We start from the raw sequence: 19,937 nt of genomic DNA on the forward strand, positions 1-19,937 counted from the left end.
GATGTATAAGTACCGGGCCACGTCCACTTGTATTTTTGTCCATCTGATGAGTTAAGTCTTTTTCAGCTGATTTTTATAGTTCGTTCTTATGTTGTACTGTTATACCACTGTCCCAGGTTAGGGGAAGGGTTGGGATCCCGCTAACATGTTTAACCCCGCCACATTATTTATGTATGTGCCTGTCCCAAGTCAGGAGCCAGTAATTCAGTGGTTGCCGTTTGTTTATGTGTAACATATTTGTTTTTCGTTCTTTTTTATATTTGTCATTTAGTTTCTTCATATTGAACTAAATTCCACTATGATACTTTCTTTATGCGAGTCATGTTTACTGTCGAATAATAATAATAAATTTTCATTTTCATTGTATAGAACGATTTATTAGTATTGTATATGCGGTGCATTTTCACTATATGAATTTTAAAGCCTTAATTTAGCCGACTTGCTCAAACAATAGATAAAGTAAGAGAAGGGTTTGATAAAGTTTAACTTGCGGAGGAAAGTTTGATTTAACACTGTAATAAATTTAATAGAAATAACATTTATTTCAAAAGTATTTCATTTAATTTCTTATAAATCGTAGGGATCTTGGTCCTTGGTTTTATTTATTCATTTCCATGACACTTCCTCACTAATTACGTACATCTTGATATAGAATAAATCGTTGGTTTTCCCGTTTGAAAGGTTTTACACTAGGCCCTTTATAACTTGCTGTTCGGTGTGAGCCAAGACTCCATGTTGAAGACTACATATTTTGACCTATAATGGTCTACTTTAATAAAGTGTGACTCGGATGGAGAGTTGTCTCATTGTCACATATGACATCTTCTTATATCTATCTATGGCTCAAGTCGAAACGGGACGGGATAAAAAGGGATAAAAAAACACACTACTTTTCTAATTTATTTGTAATAGGCTTAATATGAGTGTTGTCAAATCGTACAGTTTTACCTAACCAGTTACTCGGATAGTCGTTTGACCGATTAACCGGTTAACCGGTAGTTTTAGTTCATGTTTCAGAGCCTAACCTATAGTACACTACAGAAGTTTGTTTTCATAATACGATGAACTAAAAAATATAGAGAATGGAAATGGGGAATATATCAAAGAGACAACAACCCGACCAAAGAGCAGATAACAGCCGAAGGCAAACGATGAGTCTTCAATGACGTTTGTCCTTTTGCATTATACATGTTATAAGGAATTTGTCTGTGAGGAATACTGGCGAAGTTTGACTTTTAATAATCCAATACTACCGTATATGCTATGGCGTTTGTAATATATTCATATTGAAAAAATAAAAAAACCTTTTTGATCTCGTCGAATTTAAATGATTCTTTCTCTTTCTCTTGATGTTTCAGAAAATAATGTGGGGTGTTTCAATTTGAAATTATTAAGCCAGTTGCTTCGAGTTCATGTATGCATTAATTACATTCACCTTGATTTCAGTACAATATTATTAGTTGACATTTCGTTTAAAGTATGACAAAGATGCATAAGTTCTCTCTTCGCATGTGTATGTATTGCGTGGAAAATAACGTCCTCAAATTTACTCGTCTCAATGTGACATTTTGAGAAGCGTTTTTGTTACAAGTTTAAATAGCTATATGTATTTGATAAATAATAAATGAGGAGTTTGTATTTCAATTTCAAAATACCATTAATACTAAAGTTATCTGTAACAATAACATCTTCATGCCTTATATATCATGTACTGTAGTACGCCGCTAGATTAAAACTGACGAGGAAAGGTAACACACGGCCAGCGAAAGCTCTTTTTTTGAGAGCCCAGGTGGTCGTGTGGTCTAGCGGGACGGCTGCAGTGCAGGCGATTTGGTATCACGATATCAAAGTAGCATGGATTCGAATCCCGGCGAGGGAAGAACCAAAAATTTGCGAAAGCAAATTTACAGATCTAACATTGTTGGGTTGATGTTTAGACGAGTTGTATAGATTCGAATCCCGGCGAGGGAAGAACCAAAAATTTGCGAAAGCAAATTTACAGATCTAACATTGTTGGGTTGATGTTTAGACGAGTTGTATAGATTCGAATCCCGGCGAGGGAAGAACCAAAAATTTGCGAAAGCAAATTTACAGATCTAACATTGTTGGGTTGATGTTTAGACGAGTTGTATAGATTCGAATCCCGGCGAGGGAAGAACCAAAAATTTGCGAAAGCAAATTTACAGATCTAACATTGTTGGGTTGATGTTTAGACGAGTTGTATAGATTCGAATCCCGGCGAGGGAAGAACCAAAAATTTGCGAAAGCAAATTTACAGATCTAACATTGTTGGGTTGATGTTTAGACGAGTTGTATATACATTATGTACACAGCCATGTATCACCATCATTGATGGCGATCCGATGGATACATCTGTTGTAGAGTTGTCACTGACTCAGACGTACTTATATATATATATAAATATATATATATATATATATATATATATATATACAACTCGTCTAAACATCAACCCAACAATGTTAGATCTGTAAATTTGCTTTCGCAAATTTTTGGTTCTTCCCTCGCCGGGATTCGAACCCATGCTACTGTGATATCGTGACACCAAATCGCCTGCACTGCAGCCGTCCCGCTAGACCACACGACCACCTGGGCTCTCATAAAAAGAGCTTTCGCTGGCCATGTGTTACCTTTCCACGTCAGTTTTAATCTAGCGGCGTACTACAGTACATGATATATAAGGCATATATCATGTACTGTAGTACGCCGCTAGATTAAAACTGACGTGGAAAGGTAACACATGGCCAGCGAAAGCTCTTTTTAAGGCATATATCATGTACTGTAGTACGCCGCTAGATTAAAACTGACGTGGAAAGGTAACACATGGCCAGCGAAAGCTCTTTTTATGAGAGCCCAGGTGGTCGTGTGGTCTAGCGGGACGGCTGCAGTGCAGGCGATTTGGTGTCACGATATCACAGTAGCATGGGTTCGAATCCCGGCGAGGGAAGAACCAAAAATTTGCGAAAGCAAATTTACAGATCTAACATTGTTGGGTTGATGTTTAGACGAGTTGTATATACATTATGTACACAGCCATGTATCACCATCATTGATGGCGATCCGATGGATACATCTGTTGTAGGGTTGTCACTGACTCAGACGTACTTATATATATATATATATATATATATATATATACGAGTCTAAATTGAAAACTACGTTCAAACCTATGATTGCGTTGGATAAAAACCGCAATTTTTATACGTGTGCATGTAAAACAAATTTCGTTGTAGAAGGGTCTAAAAACAGCACAAACAACATTTTCCAAAAGACCAAAAAAGTGAAAAAGTATATTTAAACAAAACGCATTTGACTAACAGGTCGAACAACTGATGTTCTTTAACCCTGCTAACTGCCATTGGCGATTGCCAAATAAAATTTTTAACTTGTGGCCACGATGTTATGCCACAAACATACGGTGTCAATATTTTTTAGTACACCAGATCCGGATTTCGACAATAAATGTCTCTTCAGTGATGTTAGGGATCGAAACGGTATTTGGAAGGCCATATAAAAAGTACCCTCATTTTTAGATAGACTCTTGAATTTTAAGAGTCAATACAGGATGAACGGATCATATAAACCGGAGGGAAAATATGATACAAGCCCAAACGAAAAAATATAAACGAGTCTAAATTGAAAACTACGTTCAAACCTTATGATTGCGTTGGATAAAAACCGCAATTTTTATAGGTGTGCATGTAAAACAAATTTCGTTGTAGAAGGGTCTAAAAACAGCACAAACAACATTTTCCAAAAGACCAAAAAAGTGAAAAAGTATATTTAAACAATATATATATATATGTATATAAACTACCAATTTGTATTCATTTTGTTCAGATATGCAGCTTGTTTGTGTGAAGAATATTTCTTAACATTTTCACAGAAGATATAATGATATCTTGTAATTCAGTCCTAGGGAATTAACCTATGAAAAAGATTCAATATGTAAACGAAATAACATTTAATATCATGCATAAAAATGTACAATATAATTTCATTTCAAATACATCTCGTTTTTATTTTAGAAAAGTGTCCCTATCCCTTAATTTGAACATATTGTATGCGCTAATCTACACTTCTATGATGAAATAGTAAGGAAGGATTATAATATGTTTGTACTTGTTTTTCAATATTGTGAGATCAAAGGTCGGATTATTTAAAATTTACTATAGGAAATGTCGTCAGTCGAAGTTATAAAACAATAAATGTTAGTACACATGTACTTATGTAAAGATTTAAAGTATCTTTCAAAACTCGCTGATAATGCACAATAATTGAAGGACTAATTTAAAGATCGATCAAATCCCTTAGAATAAGAAGAATGTGGAATTTATGAAGAAGTTTTGACGAATTCAAATATGACTTTTATAAATAGTTTGAAAATTATATACATTCAATTTGTCACATTGTCTCAAGTATTTAGTTTAATTTGTTAGGCAAATATACAACTGTGATACACTATAAATAAAACATTTTCAAAGTACACCAACTTATATCGAAATGCAAGAATCAAGCGGTTGGAATTCTCTTTGGAATTGATCACAATTTGTCACAGCGAGGCCTTACATATACAATGTATGAAGCTTAAATACTTTATAAACATATATGGTGGGTGGGGTCCACTACCAAAAGTAGCCTATCGTATACAAAATAGTTGTTTTCATCTTCTGCAATTCTCACGTTTTGTGTGAATTGTTAGAAAGACATTCATGTTTGTATTAGTTTATTTATAATATGAGATCCAAAAGGTTAGATTATTTGATATTTACAAGACAATGTCGTTAGTCGCAGTTTTAAAATTATCGATGTTAGTACTTACGTACAGATTTTATGAAGCTTCAAAATTCTTAAAGTCGTCACTTTTAGAAGCTTTTTAAATGAAAGATTGCTTTAAATCAAGTATCTGATATATAATATATAATATTTTGTATGTGTATGTCCCAGGTCATGCTCCTGTATTGCAGTTGTTGTCGTTTATTACTGTTTATCCTATTTTTGTTTGTTTGTTGTTAGTTTTGTACATGGACAAGGCCGTGAACTTTCTCGTTTGAATTATTTTACATTTATCATTTGGGGCCATTAATGCCGTATGGGTTTTGCTCATCATTGAAGGCTGTATGTTGACATTTTATTGTTTACTTCTAAGTCATCTTATCACTGCATGGTGTAGAGTTGTGTCATTTAATGTTATGTAGTTTACTGTTCAGTTGCTTGAAACGCCATTTGCACTCAGAAGAATGGACCACACCTGCATTTTATTTTACTTTAAGTAACTATATGCTATTTTACAAGCTTTGCATTTTGTATACTATTAATAATTTCATGTTCGCCTTCAATATTTCGGGTTAAAAGTGTGAATTTGTAAGTAATTTAATTTTGAATGTCACACGTCTTCTGATTGGTTGAAATTATTTTGTCTTTCAGCTCATTGACACAATTTTGTCTTGTGACCACTACGTCATCAACACATTTTTATCATTATTTACTCCTTTTTATAAGCAATTATAAGGAATTACTTTAATATTTTGGTCTGTCTATTCGAAATAAGTAAACGCTTAAGATGTGATCATACATGTACGCAGTTTATTCGTTGTGTACCACATTTTTTATCAATACTGCCCTTTTCCAAACCAAGAAATGCAAGTTTGTAATTTTCTTGTTTTGTTCACATTTTAAGAAATTAATATTTGTATTTTGTGCGTCAATACTGTGCGATCCCCAACGACAGCTTATTAGAAATCTACTAGGAAGTGTCACCAGTTAAAGTTATAAATTGACCAACGTAAACACTTATGTAAAGAATTTAATATAACTTTTGAGAATTTGCGACAATGCATATTGTTTATGGTATTCACGTGTGAACATACATGTAGGTCTCTCAAAGTGAAAACAAAGGCGAGAAAATAAACAAAAACATAGTCCTGCCAGAATAAATAAATAACTAACATTGCATCGGGTATCTCGAATCGAAATTCGTGCTTGGATCCGGATCCCGGGGAGTAATGTCACTTTGTTTAGTGCAATTCGTAATTAAATAGGGATCCAATTCACAAAGAGGATCGTGCTCTGTGGGAATCAGGTCATTATAGTTTACATACATTTTGTACCCTCCGTATTGCGGTCTCGTGAAATTGCTAACTTAGGAATCGGTTCCCTCCGCGAACTTCGGAGCGATATAGTGTGAAAATGAATAAAAAAATTTAAATACAAATTAATAGATGCGATAAACATAAAACAATATATTTTTTGACAAATCGCACAGGTGAACTGAAAATGTGGGGTCCATATTTTTATAATCGGAGTGAAGGCCATTTAGTTGTTATTTTTCTTTGTATTGGCTAGTTGCTGTCGTATTGCATACCACACATCCGTTTTACATAATAAATTCGTGTATAGGAAGTTACATGTAGTTTGAATGAAGATTTCCGATTTGTAGTTTACATCCTTCCATCTGTCATCCAATGAAACTATCTTGTCATTCAATCAAAGGGGGTTCACCTTTAAAAACAAATCTCATAGCATACTACATATTTTCCGGATACATTAGAATTATTAGATTCGAGACTTTTTTTTTACCTCAAATAATTAATATTGTTTTTTACTCATTTTACAGTGGCGATTCTTAAATTTCTTAAAGGGCGCCACGGCCACTGACTGTCTAAGAGGGACCCGTCATGCTTCTGTGATTCTCTAAATTATCAACCAAATTTCGCACATAAAGGGTTGGGGCGGTCCCTTGGAAAACCCTACACATCCGCCTATGATTTATGTTTGTTTTAGTACTTTTTGCATCGTGCTCTTTTTTTTTACATGAGTATCCCCTGGATGGGCGTGTGGTCTAAGAAGTCATGCTTCTAAATCACTAGTCCTTCAACACTGAGATCGAACCACGCACGTAACAGGTGCGTTCGACTCAAATCTTAATTGGTAAGGATTGTCAGTTTTCCTGTCGACACTCCGCCTTTTCCCACTTATAAAACCTGACCGCCACTATTTATTAGTAGTCAATAGCTCTAAAAGTTGGCTAGCTTGAACACCCAAAAAATCTACTAATCTTTTCTTTAGGGGGAAAGTGGTCTAAAATGTCACCAGAACGAATCATTTTTGAAAAAAAAGTTCTTTGGTGTTTTATGTTCCTATACATGTATTAAAGCCTTGGTATAAAATTAACATGCTCTTTTACTATTTTGATTGAAACTGGAGCTCAACGTTCGATTGGGGCCAAAAATGAAGAAAACGGATTGAAATATCAAATTTATAATTAAAATATATATTTTTTTAATGTTTACCAAACGTTGCATGTGTTTAATTTCTCTAAATATTTTTTTTCCCCAAGAACTGATTACCTTTGCTGTAATTGTCAAAACCTTTCAGGATCGATATTAGGCCCTTAATGTTTTATATTTTGCCTTTTTAGCATTTTTAATTCGAGCGTCACTGATGAGTCTTTGGTAGACGAAACACACGTTTGACCTAAAAAAATGAATGTCTACGTTCTTTGGACTCTTGTGAATAGTTGTCCAATTTAAAAACATACCGGACTGATGATTTATTTATATTATTATCACTTGGTCGAAAACTATGAGTCTATTTTAATCAAACTACTATATATGTATATTATGAAAGTTTTAACTATGTAACAGATGTACCAATACAACAGTACACACACTAATCTATGTTTAATATGAATCATTATATATTGAATAAACAAAATTATAAATGTTTACCAACAGTAAGAATACGCCGTCTAAATCTCCTCTGCTGATTAAGGACAACAGGGAAGATCAATGTACAACTCATTTCTACGAAAATAACTATTGATAAAATGTCTCTTTTCCAAGTCTAGGATCAAGATTTTCATTAGGCGTCGTCTTCGAAAAATGTTGGGATAATATTGTGTCTGTGAGTAGAAAGGATTTAAAATAGCCCCCCCCCCCCCCCCCCCCCCCGAAAAAAAAAATAATAAAATAAAATATATAAAAACAAAAAAAAGTTCTCCAAAACATGTTAGCGACAACCAAAACAACAACATTGCATATACACAATCTTCAACCGTAAGATAACATACTTAAAGTAACAACTATATTGGCTCAAGACAACAACTTCTCTAGATGTTCACACTTCATTGGTTAATTGGTGTTTAAAGTCACTATTGGCTGGGAAATCCAGTCAAATCGATAATGAGATATAAGAAGATGTGGTATCAGTGCCAATGAGACAACTCTCCATCCAAGTCACAATTTTTAAAAGTTAACCATTATAGGTCAATGTACGGTCTTGGTTCACTCCGAATAGCATGCCGAAAAGGACTCCAAATATGACTAGGGTAAAACCATTTAAAATGGAAAATCTTATTCTAATCTTGATTAAAAAAAATACGAGAAACAAGAACCACTTATGAACCACATCATCAAACGACAACCACTGAACATCAGGTTCCTGACTTAGGACAGGTGCAAACATATGCAGCGGGTTTAACCCTCTTAATGCCAAGGCGACATATATGTCGTTATAGCTTTAATGCCAAAGCGACATATATGTCGTGCGGGGGTTTAATGCCAAGGCGACATATATGTCGTCTCCAGAATTTAAATAAGTATACCAATTAAATCAAGACATTGCACTTGTTTTACACCATGTTTTCAATTATATATAACTGTACTACTGACCATAGGTCATTGACGATTACGTTGAGTACATGACGTCATATTTATGACGTCATAGTGACGTAATAATCACGGTGAAATTTAGGTGTGCAGGGTGAAAATGTCGTTTACAGAAGACGGCAATAGTGATGCAGATATATCCGACTCATTCGTCACGGATGCTGAAGATTCCGAAAATGAAATCAATAGAGCTGGTAACCTGAGAAATGGACCGTGGTTCACCATTATAGAGCCAAATTCTTTTGTCATAGATAGACTGCCATCATTCAGTCCAGATCATGGTCCTGTTGGATTTGATGCAAATTTATCTCCATATGATTACTTTGAGAAATTTATTAGTGAAGATGACAACAGTTTGTTCGATATCATAGTTGAAGAAACAAATAGATATGCTACAACAACGTTAAACGCTAATGACCCAACCCCACAAGGAAGAGGAAATAACTGGAAACCAGTTTCCAAGCAGGAACTCAGTGCCTTTTTTGGTTTACTGTTAGCAATGGGAATAGTCAGGAAACCTTCTTACGCTTCATATTGGGAAAACGGAAATAAAAATGCACTAACATACACTCCAAATTTTCCCCAGATTATGTCAAGAAACAGATTCCAGGAAATTTTGAGGTTTTTACACTGCAATGACAATGCTTTAGCAGTCGAGAGAGGCCAAGCTGGTTATGACCCACTCCATAAAGTTGCTAATATCATAGAATTTTTTAACAGAACTTTTGAGGAAAATTACAGGTAAGAAACGAATATAAATCTTGCAACTATATAAAAAAAGCACAATTATTATTGTACAAATGTCTGCAGAATTTGTTTGATATTTTAAAATAGTGTTTTTAAAATAATTTACTTCATTATTGTTTCAATTCACTCAGTATTTTATCAATAACTTATTCATAATGTATGTATTCTTAAAATATTAACTTATTTCAGACTTTCACAAAATGTTTGCATTGACGAAAGAATGATTGGTTTCAAAGGAAGACACTTTTTGAAGCAATATATTGCTAATAAAAAGGCGCACAGATGGGGTGTCAAGGCATGGGTTCTTGCTGAATCAGGCAGTGGATACACACATCAACTAGAACTATACAAAGGCAAATCAAATGCACCTCGTCATCCTGATGGACAAGGGTATGCTGTTGAAATTATATTACTATATTTTTTTATTGTGTCATTTCAAAAGAATAATTCAAGTCTGGAAATGATTGATTTTTGTTTTTTTAATTTTTACATGTAGCATCATGAAATTAACAGCAGTCAACCTTTTTCTCAATAACCACACTAAGCAAAAAGACTTATCTTAATGGAATTGATAAACAAAAACGCACGAATTTTTTATTGTCCTGTAAATCTTTTGTGATAAACTAATCTTAGTAATAGTAAGTTCGTTGTATCTGTACAAGTGGTATTCGTAAAATCGGTAGCCTCAATAATAAAAATTAATAAAACGACTATAGAGAGCAACATGATTCTTCAACCAGACTGTAATTAAATGTAATGCACAATGGTAAGTTATTTAAAAGTTCCATGATTAGTTGTTAATTTGTAAAAAAAAAAACCAGTTCAATTTATGTTTCTCAAATTTTTACATACCGTTAACTCAAACATACAATAGTATAGTGTACAACATACGAGAGCTGTGAACACTGTGAACTACATGTACATGTATATTCTAAAAAAAAATATAATCATAAAACCGTATACCGTACACACATTCTCGTAGAAGGCCTTTGGTGTATTATAAAGACGGTAACCATCGACATGAATTTGTCTGTTTTATATAGTGATCGCCGACAAGTGTCCTTGTTAACAACAGCTGGAAGTGCAAAGTAAGTTTTTTTTATTGAATGTATTGTACTATTCCTCTTTTTCTTCTTCCAAGTAAGGAACCGTATTCATATATTAATATGTATGGTTCCGCGAAAACTAAGCAGAGTGTTGGGTAGCTGTATTCACAATTCATTCCAAAAGTTCTCTATTTAATAACCCGTGATCACGTTTTCATAGAATATCTATTAGTAAAGAAGGATTTAAAATTATAATCATTTATACTTGTAAGTACATGCATTGGAGTAATCAGAATATTTGTTTTATATCAAGATCAAGATCTAGACTATATTTAAAAAAAAATAATTATATTTTCAGAATGACCCGGAAACCTAATAGTAAGGGGAAAGTTGTGAAGGCGCCAGCTTTGGTACACAAATACAATGAGACGATGGGTGGCGTTGATCTAGGTGACCAGTTTATTGCACAGTATGAACCCCAATTTAGAAGTTTGAAATTATGGAAGAAGATTTTGTTCAATCTCCTCATGACAGCAACAGGTATGGTTTATTCGAAATTTTGAGTTACCGAAAGGCTTTAATTTGAAAAATATATTCAAAGTAAGTATACGAGCGCTATGCAATTGTTTGTTCTCTATCTCATTTTTTTTTTGGTGTGACGGGTTTAGTTCTGATGTTTTTACAAACATGTAGTCCTATATCATACTGATAATTAATTACCTTTTCTCAAACTAAACTCGCATACAATTCAAATATGACTTTGTTTTCCGAAAGGTATTAAAAACACCAATTTAATAATATTATTGTATTTTGTTTTCAGTTAACGCCTACATATGTTACAGAAATACCTTTGTGGTACAGAAGAAAATGGACCATTTGACATTTCAGCAGGAAATAATACAGGGTTTGATTGGACAACACAGAGAAGGACAGACCCGACCGGGTAGACGTTGCTTACTTCAAAGTACCAGACTTACTGCTCGGCACTTCATAGAATGGATTCCCAACAAAAGGAGAATGAGATGTGCCGTTTGTTCTGGCAAAGAGAACAGATTTTCGGGGACAAGAATAAGAACATGGTGTCCGGACTGTGGCGTTGGACTTTGTGTTGGAAGATGTTTTAAACATTTCCACACATTGCAGAGTTATGAGGAATAAAATGTTTGCGTTTTAAGGAAGAAACAACTTCAGTTAATTGGACATCAGTTTTATAGTCATAAATACTCAAATGTTATCACATTCAAAGAAATGACAAAATATTATTAGTATACAAAAACACTCTAATCAGCTGATCTATCCTTGATAAAACTTGCAGGAATAAATTGCATATGAAGTACATGTTGATTTCTTTTCGTTCTTTATTTGTATTTAATAACTTCTCCGCTGAAACAAAATATGATTTTTTTTGTTCATCTACAAATATAGAACAAAATAAGTGAATTTCTCTTCACCTAATGGTAATAATTGTCACCTCTTTTATCAAAGAATTCAGCTGAAGACTCAACTTTCTAAATTAAAAAAACACCTCGAAAACGACGACCTCAAAAGAATTCGGCACTGGCGACGTCCAAATGTCATTACCTATTGGTAACGTCATAACGTTGTTTTTTTTAAATCTGGCATCAAGAGGGTAAACGTTTTGATAGGTACCAACTTTCACCCTTACCTGAAAAAAGTGTAACATCCCAACATAGAAAGGCACACTGTAAAATATCAAACTTAATTAAAAGACATATTAATACAAGTGAACACACAGTAAACGAATGAATTTGATCAATGGCACATGTACAATGTACATACAAAATCAATAAAAATAAGGGGTTAGATAGATGTTAAATAATTTCATAGAGACAACCATAATCTTGAACAAAATGCCACCAAGTAGAATAGTGTAAACAGGTAAATGAAAACAATTTTGTTGTAAGGTATGTATACAGTAATAGAGATACAAACATACATTTGGCAGATGTTATAAAAAAAATGCCCTATAAAAACGTTTTATTTGTCTTCACAATGATTGTTTCAATGTGAGTTTGCATGCTGTCTTACTGACGTGTACACCACAATCGTTTTTATAGATTTATGTAAAAGAAGCTTAAGAAAATATTTCCGATCTATCTTACACTTCTTACTACTTATCATTCAATGAATGTATCTTGTAATCAAGTCATAGGGAATTCACCTTTGAAAACAAATACTGATTGCTCTTAAAATGACATATTGCATATTTTCCGGATACGTTAGAAATAATATATTTTAGAAGGATTGCTCAATATTTCACATTTTCTCTTCCAGATTATAAGTTGAAAGTCGCCCAGGACGTTACCACTATCGACTTGAAATTAGACCGTTAAAAAGGATAGTGTTGGTTTCCGTGTATCGTAAATTGGGAAATTGTGGCGTCATGATATGTTGGTAAATTTTGGCACAATAGTAGTCAAAATTGCCTGTAAATTTACCCGTTTATTGACTAAATATCAATAACCTTTATATAATGGTAATTTACTGAATCAAATAAACAATTTCTTTAGTTGTTCTTTTTTTAACACATTTTATTTACTGATAAATTGGTTTATGTTGTCACATTTGTTTGTCAATGAGATAACTATCGACCAGAAACCAAAGAACGAGGATGTAAACCACCAAAGGACATTGCTCTAAAAACATTTACACCTACATGTAAGATAACCTTTTGAGCAGGTCACCAATCACCTCCAACTCGCTAAACATGCCGCTAACATTCAATTAATTCATAGAAGGCATCAACCACTAAACATCCGGTCTAGATAAAAAAAATCGCATCAATTTTTTAATCAAAAGGGACTAAGCAAGATTTAGCTTGTAACAGATGTACAGATCAACGTTATATCAATACTGAATCTAGTTTAGATATATTTATAAATCGCATATACTGAATATAAGTTGAGGAAAATGATGTATGATCAAGCAACAACAAGGAAAACCATTCAACCTGTTCCCGTGATGATTCATTTGCAGGGTACAATAAAAGAAAAAGTGTACCTGTTAATATTTCTTACCAGTTTCCGATCCAAAATTTCCCCAAAAGAGAGGGTGGGCTGAGGTATGAGGGTCCTATCAAAAAACTTTTCTAAAACTCTATGTATAAAAAAGAAGATGTGGTATGATTGCCAATGAGACAACTTTTCATAAGAGACCAAATAACACAGACTTCAACAGCTATAGATCACCGTATGGCCTTTAACTATAAGCAAGGCTAATGCCGCATAGTCATGTATAAATCACTAATGTGCATGTTTGTGTGAGGGGTTACAACAATTGAAAATAATTGTTATCTTAAAGATCACAAATTTAAGGCTAAAAGAAGGGTTCATCTCCAAAATAATTTCACAAAAACAGACAGAAATTTAACCGCTGGTTGATAAGAATAATTTTATGCTGGTGCATTTTCATCGGTAAGTGAACCTAAAATATGTATAAAGTCGGACTTTGGTATGTATGGTCAGTATAAGCCTAGCACCCAGGCGGAAATAATTGAAATTGGGTGAAAAGTTTACAAGAATAACATTGCTAGTAAAAAGATATTTGTTATTATATAAATACAAACAGATTGATGTTAAATTTAAGCGTATTACGTCAATGAGACTAGCCACAGTCAAAAATAGATGATATGGGTTGAATGACATATAAATAACGCAACAACATCATTTTAATTTAACCAAATTATATATTTTTTATCCAGACGATCGATCATAACCTTTAAAATGGTCCACAGATCAAAATTAAATTTAACAATTTCACCACCAACTGGACCACAACAATTGAACCATCTTTAGAATTTATTATTATTTGCCGAAAGGTATTTTCTTCAACATGTGCAATGAATTTAAATCAATAAATGACGCAAATGCCTTTCAAAATGTGTATAAATAAGTAAATTAAAAGATAAGGACATGTGGTAAGACTATGGTATAAAAAGAACCAATTGGTCCAAGTACACAGTTATTTCGTAGTGCATTTCTTTTAGACAATAAATGGAAATCAAAAGAATCCCACCTGCGCTTTCTCCATAATATTTTTACAGTGTGTTGAACTACTTTTGGGACAAATTATATCAAAATTATAGAAAACTTCATCAGCTCTAACTCAAAATATGGACAATTTTATGTGAAGGGGGTCTTGAAATCTTTTGACAGCTTCCGAAATGCTAATTTTTGACCTTTTTCAACTGGACCAAATCACTACTTTACATTATAATTCATGAATCAAATTTTTTTACAGTGTAGTTTTATCCCCCTTCTTGCTACTTGAGGCATAAAACATAAATAAATAAATTTGGAAGGGGGTATAAAATAAATGACAAGTAACACACTGTCCATACTAGGGACTATATTCGTGAACAACGAACATCAAGAACAACGAAAAGAACAACGAACATCAAGAACAACGAACATCAAGAACAACGAACATCAAGAACAACGAAAATCAAGAACAACGAAAATCAAAGGACAATGAATCAAAGGACGATAACTGTGTACTCGGACCAATTGATCAAATACGCTAATCTACAGTCACAAATATATATTTATAATAATATATATTTGTTAACTTGTTCTCTCTGAAAATGCATGAAATATTTGCAACTGGACAATTAACAAGGAATCAGTCTGTCACAAATCATAATAATACTTAACGGTTATATATACTATACTCGTTTTTTTTTTACAAATTTCTCTCTGACATTTGTCAGACGACTGTTTGAATTGATTAAATATATCGAATGATTAATCCACTTATATGAGATAAGTCATTCATAAGAATATTTATGACCACAACGTCTCAATGAAAATCATGTGAGAAACTGGAACGTGTTTTTGAGTCGCTCATGCCATTAATTACTAAATCAGGAGATTTGGTGATCCGAAATGTGGCCTGTGAAAAAGCGTCCAATGAAGGGGAAAAACGAATTCACTGGGTATCATTTTTGCATAATTATTACAAATACAAGCTAGGCGAATAATTCCGGTAAAGGGAGATACATGTAATAAAGATTCTGACACTGGTGTATAATTTACGTCATAATATGAAGTGAAGAGCTTTCCGACGAAAACAGTTGTGTCTCGTAAAAGATACATGTATAAATAATGACAGAGGCATAATAATTCGATTGCACATTTGGGAAATGAATAATTTAACATTTCGTATGCAATTAATAAAACGAAAATATGTATAATCCTATGTCATTGATTATTTCAAATATCTGTTTACTCTTCTATATTTCACTAGTAAATACAAATTTAAGGTGGTGCTTAACACTACAGGGAGATAACTCTGTAAAGTCAGCTAAACGTTTTAATTATGTTGTGTTGTAAGGGAATGTTAAGCTTCTTAATGATCAAAATTGGTGGTTGTCAAACTGCTATATACCCAGTGTAATTTTTCTGTCAAAACGGTTGGTTCAAAATTGAAATTTTCATATTTTTGTTAGAGGGTCAAAGTAAAATACATTGTCCTAATTTTATGAAAATTAAACGAGCCAAATTATTTTAGTGAAAGTGTTGGGTACCACCTTAATAGACATAGGCGGATTTAGTTGGAATCTCAGGGTGTCTGGTCCATCTACTCTTAAATTTAGTTGATTTTATAGGAAATCACCCTGGCGAAGCATGACTGGAGCGCGTCCCTTCTTAGGCAGTAAGTGGGCCCCCACTTATGTACATTTCTGGATGGAGACTATACTAACACACAACTGTCAATGTCTTTTATGTTACTTGAAACGTGCAAACAGTAACTGTTGTATAAAATGACTTAATGTACGAAACAAATACTGTATTTATTGTGTATGCACCTTATCCACAGAAGAGAAAACAATTCCATGACACATACACACCACGCCTATGAATAAGCAACAACACATTCCCACATTAATGTACTACCACGAAATGTCTGTAATAGTTATGTTTGAACACATATTGTAAGATACCAAAGGAAAATGTTCGACTTTTCAAAATCCCATGCACGCTACGAAGAAGTGACGGAATTATAGTTTAAAGTTCTAAATTGTTGGTTCGTCAGTCTGTCAGCAATCGTTTCTGGTCAAATATATGCTGTGTGTCTGTAATGATTATGTATGAAAACATAATGTAAGATACCAAACGGAAAATGTTCGACTTTTCCAAATCCCACGCTACGAAGAAGTGACGGAATAGTACATTTAGTTGTCTGTCCTAAAATGTTTTTTTTTCCGTCAGTCTGTCAGTCATCTTGTTTTCCGAACAGATATTTTGTATCGGATTGCAACCTTGCAACAAATGTATAGCAAAGACTGAGAAATTTTACATGTTTAAAAGTTCAAGTACACCTATATACACGATTAAGAAGATGTGTTATAATTGCCATTGAGACAACTTTCTATCAGAACCAAGATGACGTACAAGTTAGCAACTATATTTAACTATACTAGACGCTTCATTCAATTAAATTAAACGGATAACAGTTCTCTACATTGCCAAACCAGCTTTAATTCGTGTCATAATTTATTAGCATCAGGCGCCGATACATAGAACACGATTTTTAAAAACATTCAATTATTGCAGATGTTACCGTGATTCTAATTAGCTTCTAAAATGCATAAAAACAGATACGGTATCTCCCGACGGCGATAGACGTTCGTGTCATCTCTTTTTTTACCATATGGTGACGGAGTCTTAAAGATCAATGCTTCATCAGCATTAATTTATTGTGAATGCATTAACTTGCTATGTTTTTTTTTTTTATTAATTTCTGTCCGTATATATAATTGATCCAACTTATTTTATACTTTACTTATATGTATATCTATTTTTCTTTTTGAGCTGCTTGTCCGTTATCTATATAAACAGGGGCGGATGCAGGAATTTTCGAAAGGGGGGGGGGTGCTAACCCAGGGCAAAGGGGGGGTGCAGGGGGGGGGGTGCAAAACATATGTCCCGATACAAATGCATTGATCGGCAAAAATAAAGGGGGTGCGCACCCCCGGAACCCCCCCCCCCCCCTGGATCCGCCACTGATCAACCACACTTGCATTTTACTTGCATTAAAATGCATTAGTATTTAGTATTGAATTTCACCCTGTTATGGATTATTCCAAGATGGTAAAATCAGTTCGCCCGTTTTCGTTGTTAAATCAAGAGAAAGGATGGGTGTTATTCGATTGAAACTGTTTTGCTTTAATTTTTTTTTATAAAAACTCACAAAATATGCAAAAGACACGATATATGAACACATCTTCCTTTCCCATGTGAAATAGACAATATGTGCAAACACAGACCTGTTTACCCATTCTGATGTCTATCAGTAGAATTGTCAGTAGTTTTGCAATGTTGTCAGTAGTACTCTCGATGAGTGCCGCGTAGCGGCACGAACCTTCTAGGGGGGTTTGGGGGCATGCCCCCCCTCAAGAAAATTTTGAAAAATTAGATGCAATTTCCTGCATTCTGACAGTATCTGCAGTCTTATTCAGACATGTTTGGAACAAAGATTTTGATCAAATTGTTTTATTGGTAATAAGATATGTCCACCAACCCAAAAAATCTGAGAAAAAAATTCTGAAATAGTCCAACTTTCATAAAAAATTTGGGCAGCACGGCTCCTAGAAAATCAACATTTCCCATTTTTTTTAAAGCAAATTAAGGCCTTGAAAGATTGGGCATTGAGGAAGAGCTTGCACTAAGGAGGAGGGCAGTTCCCCTTATCCTAAAGGAACATCTTCTTAGCACAGTGAATAGACTTTACAAAAAATAAATTTACTTACCAGGGCAGAGGCAATTTTAGAATCTGGAAACATCAATTTGAAGTTTTTGGTAAACATATCTGCACTTGCTAGGGAAACCTCCAAAGAAGGGAAAGTTTCCCTGTAACAATCTCTGAATTTTTGGCATGATTTCTTTGCCGATGTTGGTCCGGTTGTGGTATTATTATTATTGTGGACATGCTTTCAATTTACCTTGTCTTATATGCGCTTTAAAGCATTGATATTTTAATTAATTCAATCGTTTAACTGATCAAGATCAAAATTTAACGGATTTTGAAACGAAACGATTCAAAATTTAACGGATTTTGAAACGAAACGATTTTTTTTCAAACCCGTAGTTTTTGGTATGACAATCGTAGTCCGTATTTTTTCACTGAAATCCGTAGAAACTACGGCAAAATCGTAGATGTAAACACCTCTGCAAACAGAAATACAAAAAGATACGGAAAAGGACTACTTTTATAGCTGGCTGTGTGACAAAGGTTTTGATTATTGTTGAAGGCCTTACGATCACATTTGTTAGTTTATAGTTATTTACGTCTACGTAATTTTCAGTCTGATAGATATACATTTGTATGTCTCATTACATGGCAATTTTTACCACACCTCCATATTTTTGATGACTCTTTAATGTGATAACGGCAAAATATACCGTCTTTTACATTATACTATCAGCTACTCTTTTTATAGTACATTTGACTGCATCCTTAAAAGGAAGACTTTGAAATATAAAGGTACTTTCCCGAATGCATCATTTCAAAGTTTTTGTAAAATTTAATGTATTTGCTTTACATATAGATCATTTGTATTGTAATCAGGTTACACACTGTAAATACTCATATACATTATTTGTACAGACGTGATAAGTAATTTACTGTTTACTGATTATTAGACGTGTATATCTATCAGTACTGTATACGACAATATGTAAATAAAAAGATAAATCATCGGGAAAACCATAACTGCATTCGTCCCTTCGTCATCAATTCGTTTTGTAAACTAAAAACCAAATTGTAAAATTTATACAGTACTAGTAAATAACAAATTAATTGTATAAGTACAATATTGATATAATTTCACCTAAATGCATTGGCCAAATAGCAGTCTGAAAATTCTGACATATGGACATAAAACTGCAATCAATGGCGTACCACAATACTCTACTGATTATAATATTCTTTGAGAAACTTGCCATTTTACGTTAGGGGTGGTTAGGAATTGTTTTGAACCTTTCAGTACATTTGTACATAAAAAAAACATAGTTGTTTGTCATCTACCTGTATTATTCATCGGTAAAAAAAGCAACTGAATATTTTGTTTGTGAAATTTAAGACTTTTGATTGTTTTTTCACTGTCACACGGTTCTCATTTCCAAAAACCTGATTCTGTAATGACTGTCGTAAGCTCGTGGAGCTTTGTCAACTCGAAGAAAGAAAAAAAACTTCTGCTTTCTAAATCTCGTACATTCAGTACATGATGGTTTTTTTTTCGACAATGTACATAGTTGTTTTATCTTTAATTTTTAGATTTATACTTTAACGTCTAGCTTTCAAATTCCTATGTAACATTGTATTTATTTTTCTGCAATTTGTTTCAGCAAATATGGTTAAATCACGGACAGCGACGAGGACACCCGGTAGTGAACTGTCACGTGTATGCATGTCTATTTTTATCGTTTGCTCA

General features: G+C 33.6%; 1 long non-coding RNA gene across 1 annotated transcript; it reads left to right on the forward strand.

Annotated features, from left to right (window-relative positions):
• Nucleotides 1-10,465: 10,465 nt before the first annotated feature.
• Nucleotides 10,466-11,784, forward strand: LOC143055104 (uncharacterized). The gene is made up of 3 exons (XR_012971952.1): nucleotides 10,466-10,525; nucleotides 10,842-11,023; nucleotides 11,304-11,784. It is a non-coding gene; the product is annotated as an uncharacterized LOC143055104 (long non-coding RNA).
• Nucleotides 11,785-19,937: the final 8,153 nt, after the last annotated feature.

Source organism: Mytilus galloprovincialis, chromosome 12, assembly GCF_965363235.1.
Source record: "Mytilus galloprovincialis chromosome 12, xbMytGall1.hap1.1, whole genome shotgun sequence".
Lineage (NCBI taxonomy): Eukaryota > Metazoa > Mollusca > Bivalvia > Mytilida > Mytilidae > Mytilus > Mytilus galloprovincialis.